General features: G+C 41.7%; 1 protein-coding gene across 1 annotated transcript in view; it reads left to right on the top strand.

The window, feature by feature from the left end:
* Positions 1 to 19,593, top strand: part of LOC120536049 (inactive phospholipid phosphatase 7) — a 37,987-nt gene that overhangs the window by 934 nt on the left and 17,460 nt on the right. The window lies entirely within an intron of this gene.

The raw sequence follows: 19,593 nt of genomic DNA, 5'->3' as shown, positions 1-19,593 counted from the left end.
ATCATTAGGGGCTGAGTGAGTCCTTGGACTACCAGTTCAGCTTACTGGTGAATAAGCAGCTACGATATTCCAGCTTATTGTACACGCTGGACAGACAGGCCCTGCATGAACCAGAAAGAAGTGTTTGGACAAGCTGTGACCTAAATCGTAATACTAGACAGCATGCAGCTTGGAGGTAATGAGTGCTTTACAAATGGCGAGATGATTTTTTTCAGAATTCTGCTGGACATATAAGTGACAGTATTCTAACTTCCCATAATAGTAAGAATTAACCGAGTGAGACTCATGGGAGCCCTTATAAAACACGCCATTCGAGGACAGTCAGTGTGCTGGAGAAGTAGTGACAGAATTCTTCTAATTATAGTAATAATTGGACAGCCAGAAGTGTGGCGATCCCTTAAGATAATTCACAGCCAGAAGTGGTCAGTTTAATGCTGGACAAGCGTTCTGCTTGTAATCTATTTTAATAAAAGGATACGTGTCTGTGTAACCGTGTGTCTGTCTGGTTGTTATGTCTCTGTCATTCCAACAGATGGTGCATCACAAACATTAACACCGCTCTTACAAGTCCCTTACCAAATCACAGCAGAACGTAATTGCAACCCGTAATACCTGTGAGGCGAGTCGCATAACGCCCCACCATCACGCAGTTAGTCACGAAATGCCCATCGACTGCCCGGTTACACTGTTATTAACCATCCCACAACCTTAATCTTATCTGACTTAGAGGGCATTTTGTGACTGGCATTGTGGGCGTTCTGTGATGTTGTGGACATTACATAACCTACATTATACTTATTGCAGGCTGTAGTTAGACCCATGTGTATCAAATTACATTTAACAAAGACATACTGTATGCATTACATAAGTTATTCCAACAGATGGTGCATCACAAACATTGTTAGTAGTGCATTTTATTATTACACTAGGGGGCTCTGCCCCCTGCTCGCTTTGCTTGCCAACCCCCAGGCAGGCGCTCCGCACTAGCCACTTCGCGGATCTGCCGCTCACGTATGGGGAAGCAGATGTAAAATTTAAACAGATTGCTATTTTCATGGGAATTGTTACATATGCATGATAGAACTAACTATTTTACATTAAAGCAAGTAAATTGACCAGAGTAAAAAATAGTAAAACGTAATAAATTGAAAAAAAACTGTTTCATGTTCTGTTAGAGGTATTCGTTGCGTTATATGTTTTCATTCTGCTTGTCTTTGAAATTAACACGCAAATACTTTTTAAACTTTTACTGCAAAACTTCATTAAAAACAATCTTTGGAATTAGCTTTTCATTAATATCGCATTGAATTTTGATTCCATGTTTAGACTTGACAACGCAACATGTAACTGCCCGTGGTTGAATATTGTTTCTTTATCTCTATTAAATAAACCGCCTTTTTCGAATGTTTGTCCCTGTGATTTGTTAATTGTCATAGCAAAAGCTATTCTACCGGGAAACTGTAAATGTTTTAATATGAATGGCATATCAAGATCTCCTTTGGTGTCTCATGTTATTCCCTGAAGATGTACTACATGACCTTTCTTGTCGCCTGTTCAAATTTTACATGTCAGAATTGTTCGACCAATTTTGAATACAACTAATCTTGTCCTACTGCATAGCCCGTCACTCGGACAGAAATTACTCATTAAGATTACGATACGTCCTTCTTTCAACAGTAATTTGGCCAGTGGAAGACCAGATGGTGTTAACGGTTGTAGATATTCTACATGATATTGTAAGTTGATGTTTTCATCTTCCGCACCATCACCACCAACTGTTTCAGCACAGTCTATTGATACGCATTTAACCAATTTGCCGTGTAACCGATCAACAATATTCGTGTTAATTCGTTTGACGTCATCGTTTCTCGGTGCTAGGATTGCTCGTGCACTCATTTCTTCTGTTGATAACCCTTCAGGATGAAATTCATCAATAAGGTTTGGACATAATACATCTCCTTTGTTTAATTGGGAACTTAAAGTGAGGAAAACGTAAAAATTCATAAGACCTGAGAGCGCAGGAACTGTGTCTGAGAAAAGCATTCACACCAATGAGAGGTGAGAGGGCCACGGGCGTTAGCCTTTGACCGGAAATGGTTGAGAGGAGGGCAGGACTTGAAAAAATCTCTTGGCAATAGTCTCGTCTCAAGATTTTCTTTTATAATAGAGAGACATATATATATATAAGTCAGTCAGTCAGTCAATGTCCAACCCGCTATATCCTAACACAGGGTCAAGGGGGTCTGCTGGAGCCAATCCCAGCCAACACAGTGCGCAAGGCAGGAAACAAACCCACACACACACACACCCACACACCAAGCACACACAGTACAATTTTACCTGCATGTCTTTGGACTGTGTGAGGAAACCCACGCAGACACAGGGAGAACATGCAAACTCCATGCAGGGAGGACCCGGGAAGCGAACCCAGGCCTCCTTACTGTGAGGCAGCAGCATAGTGTGTGTATGTGTATATATATATATATATATATATATATATATATATATATATATATATATATATACACATACACTAGGGGGCTTCACCCCCTGTTCGCTTGGTCGCCAACCCCCGTTTTTGTTTTCCCGGATACACACTTTTTTTTTGTTTGAATTGCTGCTATTTCATTAGTTTCACTTTTATTTCAGTAACCTCTGTAAAAGCAATATTTGGAATCTTTCGAGTCTCAATGTGCTGAATCTTTTTAATGAGGTCAGCGAGACGTGTTTAATGACTTTGTACCGTAATTCAGGATCCGTTTCTCTGTTTGGAATTTCAGCACAGACAAAACGATCTTCATCATCAGCAGTTCATTATTTTTTTTTTTGTAAAGTAACCAATTAATGCATGTGAGGTAAACTCCGTTTTTGAAATTCTCTGACTTAAACTTCAAAGCCTTACAATATTTACATACTTCTGACATATCACCTGTGTCCATATATTCGATCTCTATTCACCTTTTCGTTATTTCTCCGAGTAATAATTTCTCTTTTTTTGTGCTAATGCGATCTTTACTTTCTTTTTTTTGGCACTTTTGTTTATTTCTGCTTTCATATTCTGCGTCTTGCTCTGCATGTGTTTCTATAAGTCTTTTGAATTCCAGTTTTCATTTTCTCTAATGTGTTTGTCCCCCTTGTTTTTTAACTTTGTTTTCTACTCTTTGTCTTTTATTTCTGTCCTCACTTTGTCCTGCTTTTGTTTCAATGACACTTGGTCCATGGTGATTACTTTCCCTTTTTTGAGTAATAATTTCCGTTTGTTTGCACTACTGTGATCTTTACTTTCTTTTCTTTTATACTTTCTAATTTTCCTACTTTCATAATCTCTAACCTGCTCTGCATGTGTTTAGAGCCAACATCCAGATTGGACTTCCCTTTTTTTTTTTTTTTTCCAATTCCACTTGTTCTGGGCTGATAATTACTTTCCTTATTTTCTGAATGTGCCCCTAGGTTAAATTTTTATCTTTTTTGTCTCTCCAACGCTTTTGAGTCTCTTTTCTCCGCGCTGCTTTCTTCTTCGCTTTGTCGTCTGTTTCATTTATAACATATTGTCCTTATACGCTTTATATGCGCTGTGAGCCCTGAATCTGTGTTTGCTCAAAGCCTTAGTGTACACGAATGAGTGTTTTGCTGTCTGAAGTCTTATTTGATATTGATTCTAAGTAGGGCGTATCTTGCAAGAATCTCATGTTCCACATCATCACGAGACGGTCCTGGGTCAATCTCTTGGCACAAAGTCTCATGTTTAAGGTGCCCACGAGATGCTCCGTGGCAAATCTCTCTAGTCTCACGGGTCTTTTAAGTGTCTAGAGATATATATATATATATATATATATATATATATATATATATATATATATATATATATATGCATTCTTAGTTCTGAATCACAATCTGATTATTTAGGTGTTTACGCACGTGTCTTGTATTCAAATTGTTTCAAATACTGTGTCATATATATAGCTAGCTATCTTTCTATATATATATATATATATATAGATATAGATATAGAGATATATATATATATAGATATATAGAGATATATATATATATATATATATATATATATATATATATATATATATATATATATATATATATATAGATATATATATATATACTATATATATATATATATATATATATATATATATAGATATATATATATAGATATATATATATATACACGAGTATATAGACATATATATATCCTTCTATATAAAAGCGGTCGGGATTGTCCTTCCGTCAGTGCTACGCAGGCGCGGAGTTTCACACACGCCCCGTCCATTTTGCAGTGCACGATGGGATTTGTAGTTTCGTTTTCCAGGTAAAAGATGATTTTCTACTCCAGACTGTGCGATATCTTCTTCTTCTTTCTTACTATATAAGCGGTTGGGATTGTCCTTCCGTCCGTGAGTGGAAAGCGTGCGGTATTCCGCTTATCACAGACTTACTACTTGCAGCTTGCGGTGCGAAGCAACATGATGTGAGCAGAGTTCTGGTGCTCCCATCGTTCTCTTGCTTTTGTGCATGATGCGCTGGAAAAATAGACAAAATTATGTCTCTGGAAATAATTAATGTTGATGGAGTACAAATGCCTCACCGCGTAGTAAATATCAGGGGGGTTCAAAAGGGCAACCTCAATATAGAAAAAAAGTTTAAATTTCATCACAAAATAACAAAAACTACGAGTATTAAAGTAATACCGCTCAAATGCAATATAACCAAATGAATGAGTTTGTATAAAATATCAAATTGATCTACATATTGAATTACCTTAAGAAGTGGTCAACTTAAAAGTCGGTCGCCTTAAAAGGCGGGTCAGCCTAGTGTGTGTATATGTATATATATATATATATATATATATATATATATATATATATATATATATATACATATACAGTGGTGTGAAAAACTATTTGCCCCCTTCCTGATTTCTTATTCTTTTGCATGTTTGTCACACAAAATGTTTCTGATCATCAAACACATTTAACCATTAGTCAAATATAACACAAGTAAACACAAAATGCAGTTTTTAAATGATGGTTTTATTATTTAGGGAGAAAAAATCCAAACCTACATGGCCCTGTGTGAAAAAGTAATTGCCCCTGAACCTAATAACTGGTTGGGCCACCCTTAGCAGCAATAACTGCAATCAAGCGTTTGCGATAACTTGCAATGAGTCTTTTACAGCGCTCTGGAGGAATTTTGGCCCACTCATCTTTGCAGAATTGTTGTAATTCAGCTTTATTTGAGGGTTTTCTAGCATGAACCGCCTTTTTAAGGTCATGCCATAGCATCTCAATTGGATTCAGGTCAGGACTTTGACTAGGCCACTCCAAAGTCTTCATTTTGTTTTTCTTCAGCCATTCAGAGGTGGATTTGCTGGTGTGTTTTGGGTCATTGTCCTGTTGCAGCACCCAAGATCGCTTCAGCTTGAGTTGACGAACAGATGGCGGACATTCTCCTTCAGGATTTTTGGTAGACAGTAGAATTCATGGTTCCATCTATCACAGCAAGCCTTCCAGGTCCTGAAGCAGCAAAACAACCCCAGACCATCACACTACCACCACCATATTTTACTGTTGGTATGATGTTCTTTTTCTGAAATGCTGTGTTCCTTTTACGCCAGATGTAACGGGACATTTGCCTTCCAAAAGTTCAACTTTTGTCTCATCAGTCCACAAGGTATTTTCCCAAAAGTCTTGGCAATCATTGAGATGTTTCTTAGCAAAATTGAGACGAGCCCTAATGTTCTTTTTCTTAACAGTGGTTTGCGTCTTGGAAATCTGCCATGCAGGCCGTTTTGCCCAGTCTCTTTGTTATGGTGGAGTTGTGAACACTGACCTTAATTGAGGCAAGTGAGGCCTGCAGTTCTTTAGACGTTGTCCTGGGGTCTTTGTGACCTCTCGGATGAGTCGTCTCTGCGCTCTTGGGGTAATTTTGGTCGGCCGGCCACTCCTGGGAAGGTTCACCACTGTTCCATGTTTTTGCCATTTGTGGATAATGGCTCTCACTGTGGTTCGCTGGAGTCCCAAAGCTTTAGAAATGGCTTTATAACCTTTACCAGACTGATAGATCTCAATTACTTCTGTTCTCATTTGTTCCTGAATTTCTTTGGATCTTGGCATGATGTCTAGCTTTTGAGGTGCTTTTGGTCTACTTCTCTGTGTCAGGCAGCTCCTATTTAAGTGATTTCTTGATTGAAACAGGTGTGGCAGTAATCAGGCCTGGGGTGGCTACAGAAATTGAACTCAGGTGTGATACACCACAGTTAGGTTATTTTTTAACAAGGGGCAATTACTTTTTCACACAGGGCCATGTAGGTTTGGATTTTTTCTCCTAAATAATAAAACCATCATTTAAAAACTGCATTTTGTGTTTACTTGTGTTATATTTGACTAATGGTTAAATGTGTTTGATGATCAGAAACATTTTGTGTGACAAACATGCAAAAGAATAAGAAATCAGGAAGGGGCAAATATTTTTTCTCACACCACTGTATATATATATATATATATATATATATATATATATATATATATAGAGATATATATATATATATATATATATATATATAGATATATATATATATATATATATATATATATATATATATATATATATATATATAGATATATATATAGATATATATATATATAGATATATATATATATATAGATATATAGATATATAGATATATATATATAGATATATAGATAGATAATGCTGAGAGTTGTCCATCTGTCACACACAACTTGTGAACCATGTGGCCTTGGTCCCTGATCTTCATCTTAATCAAGCACTTATGACGTGATACGTGTAACACAAACAACAAACTGGATGTGCAGACTACATCGGCCATGTAATTGGGCTTTGGGTCCTTTTCACAGCAAGTGGCAATGTGAGTGTGCGCCATAGTTGACAGGACACGAACAGCGGCAGCATCTGCTGGCAGTAAAGCAACTTGCAGAGGCCGATTACATGATAGGAAAAGAAGAAGAAGAATGGCAGGCCTGCCTTTTCATTGAGCTCAGCCTGCTGGTACTCCCAAACTCTTGGGGCCAGGGGCTGCTGAGAGCGAGAAAAAGCTGGCCGTCTTCTTCTTCTCTGGCTACACCACACGATGACATGTTTGTCTTTAGTCTTGAAAGACTGAAAAGTCTTTGTCCGCACTTCTCCAACATTTTGACCTCTGAAAATCCTTTGAAAACGCCCTCCAGAGCCGTATACTTCTGAAAACGCCGGGTTGACATTGCAGTGAGGAAGGGTGAAAATGTAGGGACTCTAATTGCAATCTGATTGGTTTGTGATTATTATCTAGCCTTTCCCTGATTGGATCTACTCATGACAGCGCCTCATTCTGTGATTGTTCACCTTTCACAGAAGAAAACCGTAATCCATCCATCCATTATCCAACCCGCTATATCCTAACTACAGGGTCACAGGTATGCGCTGGAGCCAATCCCACCCAACACAGGGCACAAAGCAGGAAACTAACCCTGGGCAGAGCGCCAGCCCACCACAGAACTGTAATCGAATATAGTGGAAGCAGAGGAGCCGCTTGTTGTGTTCCTTACCTGTATGTGTCTAAATTGCGCTACGTATGATTTGAACGCTACGTACGTACAAAAGGCAAATAATTTGCCGGTCGCTGTAGTTTTTCGAGGCATTACAGTCCCTTCGAGGATTTCTTTTTTTCTGCTGGTGTGCTTTCCCAGTATGTCATCAACGTCCTCTTTATTTTTGCTTGTTTTAGTGTGAACGGAGATTCTTTTGTAAATGATGTGAAAGCACTAGTGTTGATGGAGGTGATTTTTGGTTTAAAAACGTAATACTGTTGATGGGGATATATAGTAACTTTATTCTGCATTCATAAAAATCACAGTGGCGTTAGATTAGATTAACATTTAAAATAAATTTAGAAAAGATTGTATAGCTGCCATCACTTTAAATGCTCATGTTTTTTCTAATAATTTACCTTTTAGCTGAGGACTTCGCTCTCTTCATCTTATCTTCTTCTATGATATGCTATCCGATTGTCTGCTCAGGATTTTAAATCACCTGTCGCTCGCAAACCTTTTGAAGTATTGACCTGAAATGATGCGGTACACATATACTACATGACATCTACTGTCTGATTTTGTAGTGATGATTGACCTCCAAGGTTATTCCTGTTTTTATTTTTATTTTATTTTATCGTAGAATCAACTCTTGGCAGCGGCCAGCAGGGTGGCACATGCGTACAATCGCCATACTCATTCCCTACCACCTTCACCGTCACTTTCTCTACCTCTTCATATCTTAAATCATTCTTGAGGCAGATTGAAGACTTAAGTGCCAGCTTAAGTGAAGAATTAAAGAAAATGTACTAAGAAATTGCAACACAAGCACTGACTTCATCAGTTTTAACGCGAAAAGATGACAACAGAAGAAGAGAAGAAGCAACCGCTAGGGTGGAGAAAAGGAGATCTGCTCTGGAAGCAGCAAGCACATCAACCTCTGAGCAAACGAGTGATGAACGTACAGAGAAAGAGTCTGAAAATTAGAAATGATCAAGTCAAGTGTTTACCGTGCAGTGCGCTGTTACTGGTGCTAATACACTCACCTAAAGGATTATTAAGAACACCTGTTCAATTTCTCATTAAATGTAATTATCTAATCAGCCAATCACGTGGCAGTTGCTTCAATGCATTTAGGGGTGTGGTCCTGGTCAAGACAATCTCCTGAACTCCAAACTGAATGTCAGAATGGCAAAGAAAGGTGATTTAAGCAATTTGGAGCGTGGCATGGTTGTTGGTGCCAGACGGGCCGGTCTGAGTATTTCACAATCTGCTCAGTTACTGGGATTTTCACGCACAACCATTTCTAGGGTTTACAAAGAATGGTGTGAAAAGTGAAAAACATCCAGTATGCGGGAGTCCTGTGGGCAAAAATGCCTTGTTGATGCTAGAGGTCAGAGGAGAATGAATGGGCCGACTGATTCAAGCTGATAGAAGAGCAACTTTGACTGAAATAACCACTCGTTACAACCGAGGTATGCAGCAAAGCATTTGTGAAGCCACAACACGCACAACCTTGAGGCGGATGGGCTACAACAGCAGAAGACCCCACCGGGTACCACTCATCTCCACTACAAATAGGAAAAAGAGGCTACAATTTGCACGAGCTCACCAAAATTGGACAGTTGAAGACTGGAAATATGTTGCCTGGTCTGATGAGTCTCAATTTCTGTTGAGACATTCAAATGGTAGAGTCAGAATTTGGCGTAAACAGAATGAGAACATGGATCCATCATGCCTTGTTACCACTGTGCAGGCTGGTGGTGGTGGCGGTGGTGTAATGGTGTGGGGGATGTTTTCTTGGCACACTTTAGGCCCCTTACTGCCAATTGGGCATCGTTTAAATACGACGGGCTACCCGAGCATTGTTTCTGACCATGCCCATCCCTTCATGACCACCATGTACACATCCTCTGATGGCTACTTCCAGCAGGATAATGCACCATGTCACAAAGCTCGAATCATTTCAAATTGGTTTCTTGAACATGGCAATGAGTTCACTGTACTAAAATGGCCACCACAGTCACCAGATCTCAACCCAATAGAGCATCTTTGGGATGTGGTGGAACAGGAGCTTCGTGCCCTGGATGTGCATCCCACAAATCTCCATCAACTGCAAGATGCTATCCTATCAATATGGGCCAACATTTCTAAAGAATGCTTTCAGCACCTTGTTGAATCAATGCCACGTAGAATTAAGGCAGTTCTGAAGGCGAAAGGCGGTCAAACACCGTATTAGTGTGGTGGTCCTAATAATCCTTTAGGTGAGTGTATAATGACAATTAATATGAAGCAGAGCAGAGCAGACATTGGGGCAAAACATCTCTGAACGCTGAAAGGCGGCAGCAGCTTCGGTGTCTGTCGGACCTCCTATTGAGGTCACCTAACAAGTCCTTTAAATCTGAGATTAAAACACAATGCAGTGTATAGCAGTACTTGCTAAGTACCAATTCAAATTTTGCAAACCCACTTTTGTAATTTTGCTGCAAAACTGCACAGCGCTTTTATTCAGACAAAGCGCACAAAGAGTGCAGTGCAGAATTTAATTAATCAGTCAATAGATAATCCATAAAAACAATATGTGTGCGTGTTTGGAGGTTATATTCAGCAAATAAATGGTTAAAATCACTGTCTGGACTTTAAAAACATTACAAGCTTTAAGGTCTCCTCAGCGAGAAGAGACGTCCACCGGCCAGCACAGTCACCCTTCAGTCTATCTCATGTCCCCCCACCCCGCCACCATCCCTTGGCATTCAACAGGGGAGCCCACATGCCTCACATCACTTCTCCGGTCACCATCCCTTGGCATTCAGCGGTTGTGCCACTCCTGCTCCTTGGGGTGGCTCAGTAGTGATGAGTGAACATTTGCTGAGTTCGCTTTGCTGTGAGTTCCCCGAAAACACGGAAATGTTTGCGATATTCCCCGATCTCGGCAAACTGCATTGAAGTCAATGGGGATGGACTAACTGAACAAGATTTGATTGGATTATAATGGCGCAGTCATCTTTTTCTTGTGGGCCAAAAGGTGACCTGAACTGCGTGGCAGCAGTGCCAACCGCTGCACCACCGTGAGATCAAAGAAAAAAAAGAATGCAGTCAGAGACGCACAATCATAGATTTCATCCAAAGAAAGTGGAAATTCTGAAATAGTAGTCAACAGCTAGAAAAAATGCGTAGGTCTTTTAAAGGCGGAAAATTCAAAATGGCGGGTCATGGTTGGAGCCGCTGGCTTGTTGTGTTATCAGAAGTCGCGCTGAAGGATCTCCAAACTGTCTGTGCTGAGGCTTTGCACTTTTCCTTATATCAAAAACATAGAAACGTCTTGTAAATGGAAATAAATCTTTCGTTTTTACTATCATTTCATAGTCTCCTGCGTTTTTTGTCAGGCTCCTTCAGCGTTTGTGTTTTATCTCCACGTGGCTAATTATGCATACAAATGGGCATACAGCTCCTTCTCTTATACTGATGTGGAACTCGAAGATCGACCTGCACATTTGGCAACAACTCGTTATTTATGCTCAATACGTTGCATAAAAATAACATTTTGAGCACCTGCATTATTTACTTATCTGTTCTACCGTTAAGTAAGTCCCACGGAGTCTTTGAGGGCGATCCCATCTAATGTTGGCTGTTACAGGGGATGTCATTCTGGCCTCACAAAGCATTATGGGGCGCCAGGGGAAAAAAGTTCTCCTAGACCGGCTGAATCATCAGTAAACAATTCGATGAAAAAGGGCGAACACAGCAAATTTTGTGGCGAATAACGCTTTGGCGAAACTCGCCGATGAACACTTGTGCTCAGCAGTAGCCGTTCTGCCCAAAATATAAGCAGAGTACAAATGTACGTGTTGGAGGCTGATAATAATCAGTTCATCTTGCCTGGACTACCAGGCGGCTCTCTGTCTTTGTATGCTGATGGGCCTCTGATCTGATGTGGTCTGGCAGGACCCTTGGATGGAATGGCCTTCTGACTCGTTCAGCAAGACAGAGAGAGACAGAGACACCACACACCTATGCAGGCCTCAATTTTATCATTTCTACTGGCCCCTGACATGCCTCTAGAATCTGTGGGTGTGGAGATCCCAGTGACTCCACTCAGGCAGATTCAGCCCCCAGTCCAGTCCAGTCAAGCTGCTGGCCCATTCATGCCCTTTCTTCTTGGTCACCTGTATTCCCCCAGGCTAGCTGGCCCGTCATTTCCTATTTTGGAATTTCAGCTAGGGGGGGCTGCTTGCATGCAGAGGTCTTATCTGGCCTAACTATTATTTAAATGAAAATTTTAAAATAAAGACAATCTCTAAAATATGCACCACTATATATGATAGATATTACCAGTTTTATGGAATTTACTAAATTAACATGAGAGCAGTGGAACTTATAGAAAACAAAGAGAAACTCCTGGAGACAACATGCATTGCAATTATTTAATGGATGGCAAAGGTGTTTTTTTATTTTAAATGCACAGTAATCATTGATGTAATATTTCGATAATCGAGGCAATGAGAAGTCGAGCAAAATGACACCTTGTATTGGCTAACTGAGCGATTTACGATATGCAAGCTTTTGAGGCAACTGAGGCTCCTTCTTCAGGCAGGTTGTGGAGGCTGTGAACCATGGTGGGTTCAGCAGTACTGTTTTTCATTTTGACTCTGTGTGTGTGTGTGTGTTGATTTTAGTGTCCTCAGAAGCATAAGGTCATTGCAAAGCCAAAAGACGCACAGCATGATGGTGTCTGATGAGTCCCGCTGCATCTCTTTTTTGTAACAAAACACTCTCTTCTTCCTCCACCACTCCTCCACAGCTTTGTCCTCCTTCCACCCGACTCTGGCCCTTGAGTAGTGGCTGCAGGTTCTTTTTGCTTCCCTCCCAGAATTAGGCGCCATTCCAGCCCACAGAGGCTCATTAAGCTGTGCAGCTCTTCCAGGTGGTGGCCACGGAGCCCAACAGGTCTCAGTCCTGGAGTCCCACACCAGTGGCCTCGATGTAACCCAGGAGGGCTGCCACCATGCATTCTGGGGGACGTAGAGTGCATCCCATGGCTGCTCCCCCGGATCAATTGTTGAAGGGGCGTCCCCGTCACAATACATAGAATTTTGTTATAATGTTGGCAGCACTATTGGTTTTGTTTAGAATGCATGTGGTGTGAGAAGATGGATGTGCCCTCTACGGTTATGGGACGTATGTTCAATCGCACGATAGTGCGGCCTTGGGCTGACCAATGGTTACGTCAAACGCTGTTACTGCTATGTGTGGACTGTATAAAGTTGAGAGCAAATTTAATAAAAGTAATTTTAACATACACCAGATTTTCTCCTTACAGTATTCAGCTAAATGTTTGCAAGATAACACCTGGAATTTATCAAAACTAAGGGGCTTTGCCCCCTGTTCACTTCGCTCACCAATCCACCCGGCCTGTGCTACCCGCATGCCACTTCCCGTCTCTGCCGCTCGCTTATGTGAATTTCACTTTCACCAAACAACCAATCTTTTAATTCTCACAGATAGGCCTCTTCATTAAGAAGAAAGACTACTTTTCCCTGATGGCAACACGAATTAGTCGATCTACACGTCTCCGACTTAAAGTTTAAAGCCAAACAATATATTCGATCTCTTTTCAATGTTCCGTTATTTCACCGAGTAATAACTTTCATTTGTTTGCGCTAATGCGATCTTTGCTATCATTTTTTTGAGACTTTCGAATTTTAGTACTTTCATTATCTCTAACCTTTTTCTTCATGTGTATCATGCCAACGTTTTTGAATTCTTTACGACGTTTGACTTTGTCATCTACTCTTTATCTTTTATTTTCTGCCCCGGGCATGGTTAAATCTCTTGGCAGAAAGTCTTGTCTCGCGGGACGTGAAAGTATCTCTCTGAAAAAGTCCTGTTTCGTCCCAGGCTAAAAAGTCTCATCTCGTCCCAGGAGTTTTTTTATTATAATAGAGAGATATAAAAATATAATTTATTAAAAAAGTGCAATTCATAATTCATGACAATACCACGACAGTGCGAAATGTAATGCGGTGTCATGCAGAAATTAGCAGGGTATCTTCTAGAAAAGTCCTCAAATTGGAAGTAGGCCTCTGTGTCTCGATTTGCAGGATGCCATAGTCATCACTCACATTGATATCATGTCCGCCGGTTATCATTAGTGATACATGTTTTGTGCATTAATATTCGGACTATGGAATGTTTTCAAAGACATGCAAGTATGGAATTTGACCATGAAGAGGGATTTTAAAAGGGCTCCACTTAGAATCATCTGAAATATATATTCATTGCATTCGTAGTCAGAGTCCCGACCTGATTGTATGGGTGGTTACCTACCAGGTAACGCATGTGGTTGGTCTGCCATTCGGCCCTCTTCAGTTGCGAGAAGAAGATCAATGGAATGTTGCATAGTTTACTGTCAAATGAAGCAAAGAGTACGCGACACGTGTTTCTCCCTTATTTGTGTTACCTGGTAGGTAACCACCCATACAGCCTGGTCGGGACTCAGACTGCGAATGCAATGAATATAATTACTCCGATCTACAGGCTGTCAAATAAAAATGAACCACACACCATGGCGCAGCGTAAAGGGACTAAGTCTCTGACATTGACATCCGAGGTTTGATCCCCACAAGGGGAGCAGTGGAGTGTGTACGCCTGATGAGCCCAAATAAGGACAAAACATGTGTTGTTTACTCTTTGCATTATTTGACAGTAAACTATGCAACATGTATATATATATATATATATATATATATATATATATATATATATATATATATATATATATATATATATATATATATATATACTGTGTATATATAAACTGCTCAAAAAATTAAAGGAACACTTTGAAAACACATCAGATCTCAATGGGAAAAAGAAATCCTCCTGGATATCTATACTGATATAGACTGGGTAATGTGTTAGGAACGAAAGGATGCCACATCGCTTGATGGAAATGAAAATGATCAACCTACAGAGCCCTGAATTCAAAGACGCCCCAAAAATCAGAGTGAAAAATGATGTGGCAGGCTAGTCCATTTTGCCAAAATTTAAATTGCAGCAACTCCAAATTGTACGCAGCACTTTGTATGGCCCCTGTGTTCTTGTATACATGCCTGACAACATCGGTGTATGCTTCTAATGAGATGACAGATGGTGTTGTGGGGATCTCCTCCCAGATCTGGACCAGGGCATCACTGAGCTCCTGGACAGTCTGAGGTGCAACCTGGTGGCATTGGATGGACCAAAACATAATGTCCCAGAGGTGTTCTATTGGATTTAGGTCAGGAAAGTGTGGTGGCCAGTCAATGGTATCAATTCCTTCATCCTCCAGGAACTGCCTGCATACTCTCACCACATGAGGCCAGGAATTGTCGTGCACCAGGAGCCACTGTACCAGCATAGGGTCTGACAATGGGTCCAAGGATTTCATCCTGATACCTAATGGCAGCCAAGGTGCCTTTGTCAAGCCTGTAGCGGTCTGTGTGACCCTCCATGGATATGCCTCCCCAGACAATCATTAACCCACCACCAAACTGCTCATGCTGAATGATGTTACAGGCAGCATAATGTTCTCCATGGCTTCTCCAGACCCTTTCACTTCTGTCACGTGCTCAGGGTGAACCTGCTCTCATCTGTAAAAGGCACAGGGCACCAGTGGTGCATCTGCCAATTCTGGTATTCTATGGCAAATGCCAATCGAGCTGCATGCTGCTGGGCAGTGAGCTCAGGGCCCATTAGAGGACATGGGGCCCTTGGGTCACCCTCATGAAGTCTTTCTGGTTGTTTGGTCAGAGACATTCACACCAGTGGCCTGCTGGAGGTCATTTTGTAGGGCTCTGGCAGTGCTCATCCTGTTCCTCCTTGCCCAAAGGAGCAGATACTGGTCCTGCTGATGGGTTATGGACCTTCTATGGCCCTCTCCAGCTCTCCTAGAGTAACTGCTTGTCTCCTAGAATCTCCTCCATGCCCTTGAGACTGTGCAGGGAGACACAGCAAACCTTCTGGCAATGACACGTATTGATGTGCCATCCTGGAGAAGTTGGACTACCTGTGCAACCTCTGTAGGGTCCAGGTATCACCTCATGCTACCAGTAGTGACACTGACTGTAGCCAAATGCAAAACTAGTGAAGAAACAGTCAGAAAAGATGAGGAGGGAAAAATGTCAGTGGCCTCCACCTGTTAAACCATTCCTGTTTTGGGGGTCATCTCATTGTTGCCCCTCTAGTGCATCTGTTGTTAATTTCATTAACACCACAGCAGCTGAAACTGATTAACAACCCCCCTCTGCTACTTAACTGACCAGATTAATATCCCATAAGTTTCATTGACTTTATGATATACTCTGATTAAAAAGTGTTCTTTTAATTCTTTTGAGCAGTGTATATATATATATATATATATATATATGTATGTGTGTGTGTGTGTGTGTGTGTGTGTGTGTATATATATGTGTATATGTGTGTGTGTGTGTGTGTATATATATGTGTATATATGGAAAATATAACATGACAAATCCGCTCAAACGGGACACTCGGACCTCAAAAGTGGGGCCCCCTTAGGGGCGGGGCCTGGGGTGGGTCACCCCACTTGCTACCCCCAGATGCCGCTCCCATATAAGACCGATACCCACTACAGACCTCAGACAAAAATCTGATCAAATGTTACTGGAAAGGATGTTCACCAGTGGATACATGTAATACTAAAATGTGAGAAACTGACCGGTCTGCTAGCCTGAGGGAATACATGTGGGCCTGAGATGACGGGCCATTAACAGGCCGGCATGGCCTGAAAAGGAAAAGATCGGTAGTATTTGTGACACCACTTCCACATCCAGGAGGAAAGCCTGGGCTAGAATGGGTGCTGTGATTGGTCGAGTGAGTTGTGCCAGAAGAGGACTGGTATGAAGTAGGGAGTCGGCTTATCCTAATGGTCGGGGAAGTACATTAAGGAAGCTGGATTGCGATAAAGACAGTGTAATCATAAGGAGGTGCGACTGAGCCCCCAGACCAAAGATTCAATAATGTCCAAACACAATTCTGGTTCAAATAAAAAAAATGTATTTGCCTTCCTTACAGAAACGCCAGCCACCGTGCACAAATACAAAATCTCTCCTTCCACCACCCACAGAGGTTTGCCCGCTCTGATTCAATCAAGTGAGGCTGCAGACTTCCCTTTGACTCCGACCAGGGAACTGCTTCTCTTGTCACACCCAGGTTGTGGTTGTGTGGAAACCAGGGCAGTCATCACCTGGAAAGACCCCGATTGGACTGTGTTTGCAGACTCCAACTGCCATTCCACCCTGTGGGTGTTCTATTCAGCCCTGAGGAACTCTGCTATCTGTTGTGTTGGGAAAATGAACTGTTCCCAGTATGTCGATTTGCCCAATCCATCCATTATGGCTTCCTATCTAGGTAAGAATTCATCCTTCATCCTGGCCAGGATGCCTGTCCTTCCTCCATAGCACTTACAACAGGTAACAAAGAAACCCAGTGTGTCTCACTCTGCCGTTTTCCATCCACAGAGGAGAAGTCCATGTCTCTCAGCGGCCATATTCAAAGGCCTTGCTGGATCAAGGGCCAGGCCCAACCAGAGACGATTCAATAAGACGGCCAGTCACCTGGTTGCATTATTTTGCCAACACTAACATTTGTACTTTGTGTATTATTTAGAGCCTAATATCTTTGTGGACCTGGAGAAAGCATATGACAGGGTGTCTCGAGAGGAGCTGTGGTATTGTGTGAGGAAGTCAGGAGTGGCAGTGAAGTATGTGAGAGTTGTGCAGGATATGTACGAGGGAAGTGTGACCGTGATGGATGCATTCAAGGTGGAGGTGGGATTACATCAGGGATCGGCTTTGAACCCTTTCTTATCTCCAATGGTGATGGACAGGTTGATAGACGAGATTAGAAAGGAGTCCCCGTGGACTGTGATGTTTGCTGAGGACATTGTGATCTGTAGAGAGAGTAGGGAGGAGGTTGAGGAGACCCTGGAGAGGTGGAGATCTGCTCTAGAGAGGAGAGGAATGAAGGTCAGTAGGACCACCAAGATAGAAAACGTGTGTGAATGAGAGGGAGGTCAGTGGAATGGTGAGGATGGAGGGAGTAGAGTTTGAGAAGGTGGATGAGTTTAAATTCTTGGGATCAACAGTACAGAGTAACAGTTAGTGTGGAAGAGCAGTGAACAAGAGAGTGGAGGTAGCGTGGAATGGGTGGAGAAGAGTGTTAGGAGTGATTTGTGACAGATGGGTATCAGCAAAACTAAAAAAGGAAGGTCTACAGGACGGTAGTGAGACCAGCTGTGTTATATGGGCTGGAGACAGTGACACTGACCAGAAAGTGGTAGACAGAGCTGGAGGTGGCAGAGTTAAAGATGCTAAGATTGGCATTGGGTGTGACGAGGATGAACAGGAGTAGAAATGAGGATATTAGAGGGTCAGCTTATGTTGGACGGTTGGAAGACCAAGCCAGATTGCGTTGGTTTGGACATGTACAGAGGAGAGATGCTGGGTATATTGGGAAAAGGGCACTAAGGATAGAGCTACCAGGCAAGAGGAAAAGAGGAAGGCCTAAGAGAAGGTTTATGGATGTGGTGAGAGGGGACATGCAGGTTATGGGTGTGACAGAGCAAGATGATGAGGACAGAAAGATATGGAAGATGATCTGCTGTGGCGACACGTAATGAGAGCAGCCGAAAGAAGAAGATCTATAATACATAAAGAAACGTGTAACTCTGATACTCTGTCTTGCTGCCTGAGGTCATTGATATAAAACATTGCATAACATGAGGGCTAATGTAGGAATTTGGGGACATTTTGTTAAAGTCTGCATAACAAAGAGTATAAAGTGGAGAATAGGGGTCACTCAAAGTGTCTGAGATGGTGACCACTGTAGAAGGGTACTTTATAAAATAAAATGTGACAGCCGGGTCAGAGGTGCAGCCTGTTGTACATTTTACATCTGCATTGCTGTTTACTGATCGCCAGCATTTCATAAAACGGTCCTGCAGAACCAGCAAGGCCACGGTGGTCCCCGAGATGAGTGCAGTTGCCATATTTTGGGTTTTCAGCTTGGGTTGCAATATTCACACAGCTACTGAATTCATGTCAATAAATAAATAAAACTCAAGTTCATTTACTTCACATTGCAGCCCCTGATTTTAATACAATGCAAGGATTCTTTCTTTTTCTGCCTAAATGCCTATACTCAGTGTGGCACCGGTTATAAACCATCAGCGTCACAGCGAGCAGAGTAAAACCTCCGACACAGGGCCATGAAATCCTTCAAGTTCAGATTGGCCTCCTTGACGTGAAGCAGGATGCCCCTCGTGGCTCAGGGGGGTCAGATTGATTTCACGTGATACGGCGCTCGTTCCGACCGACTGACTGACGGCAGCAGGTTCTCCTGCGTTTGGCCTGCTGCACGTCTTCAATGTAAGAGGACACCAGCTGATGAGTCATCTCTCAAAGTTTAAAGTTGACTGCTTACTTGACACTGGCGGAGAAGCGCTGAGAGAAAATTAAGACGAGATGCCAGGCTCCCGTGAGAGTTGTAGGAGAGAGCCCACCGTGATAAAACCGAGAAACGCATCCATGCAGATGGTGTCCACAGGGGTTAGCGATGAAATCGAGGAAGATGCGCAGTGCAGATCTAGAAACTGTGTGCTTAAAGTAGAACACGGAATAAAATCATTACCATAGCGATAATGTCACCACATCCGCTGTCCCCTCACTTTTGAAAAATATGAACAAGAGGACAGTGTCAATGTATTCTCCTATTAGAGTGCATCTCACATTTTTGGAGAAGTGCGATTGCTCAATTTCTGGACTCTTCATTTAAATAATACATGGGCCCAAGTCTTGGAGCTTTAAAAAAAAATCAGAATATTGTAAGAGTAAAGTATGAGGTCTCTAAACATAAAATATCTAAATAAGAGCTCTCGTCCTAGGTTAAAGTTACTCCTCAGAAAAGTAACTCAGCCATTTCGTTGTAAATGAAAATGGCCTACAGAGTGTCCTTAGCACAGAAAAAGTAA

The sequence above is a fragment of the Polypterus senegalus genome, chromosome 9 (genome assembly GCF_016835505.1).
Source record: "Polypterus senegalus isolate Bchr_013 chromosome 9, ASM1683550v1, whole genome shotgun sequence".
Lineage (NCBI taxonomy): Eukaryota > Metazoa > Chordata > Cladistia > Polypteriformes > Polypteridae > Polypterus > Polypterus senegalus.
The sequence above is the reverse complement of the archived record's forward strand: the minus strand, read 5'-3'. Positions and strand labels throughout refer to the sequence as shown.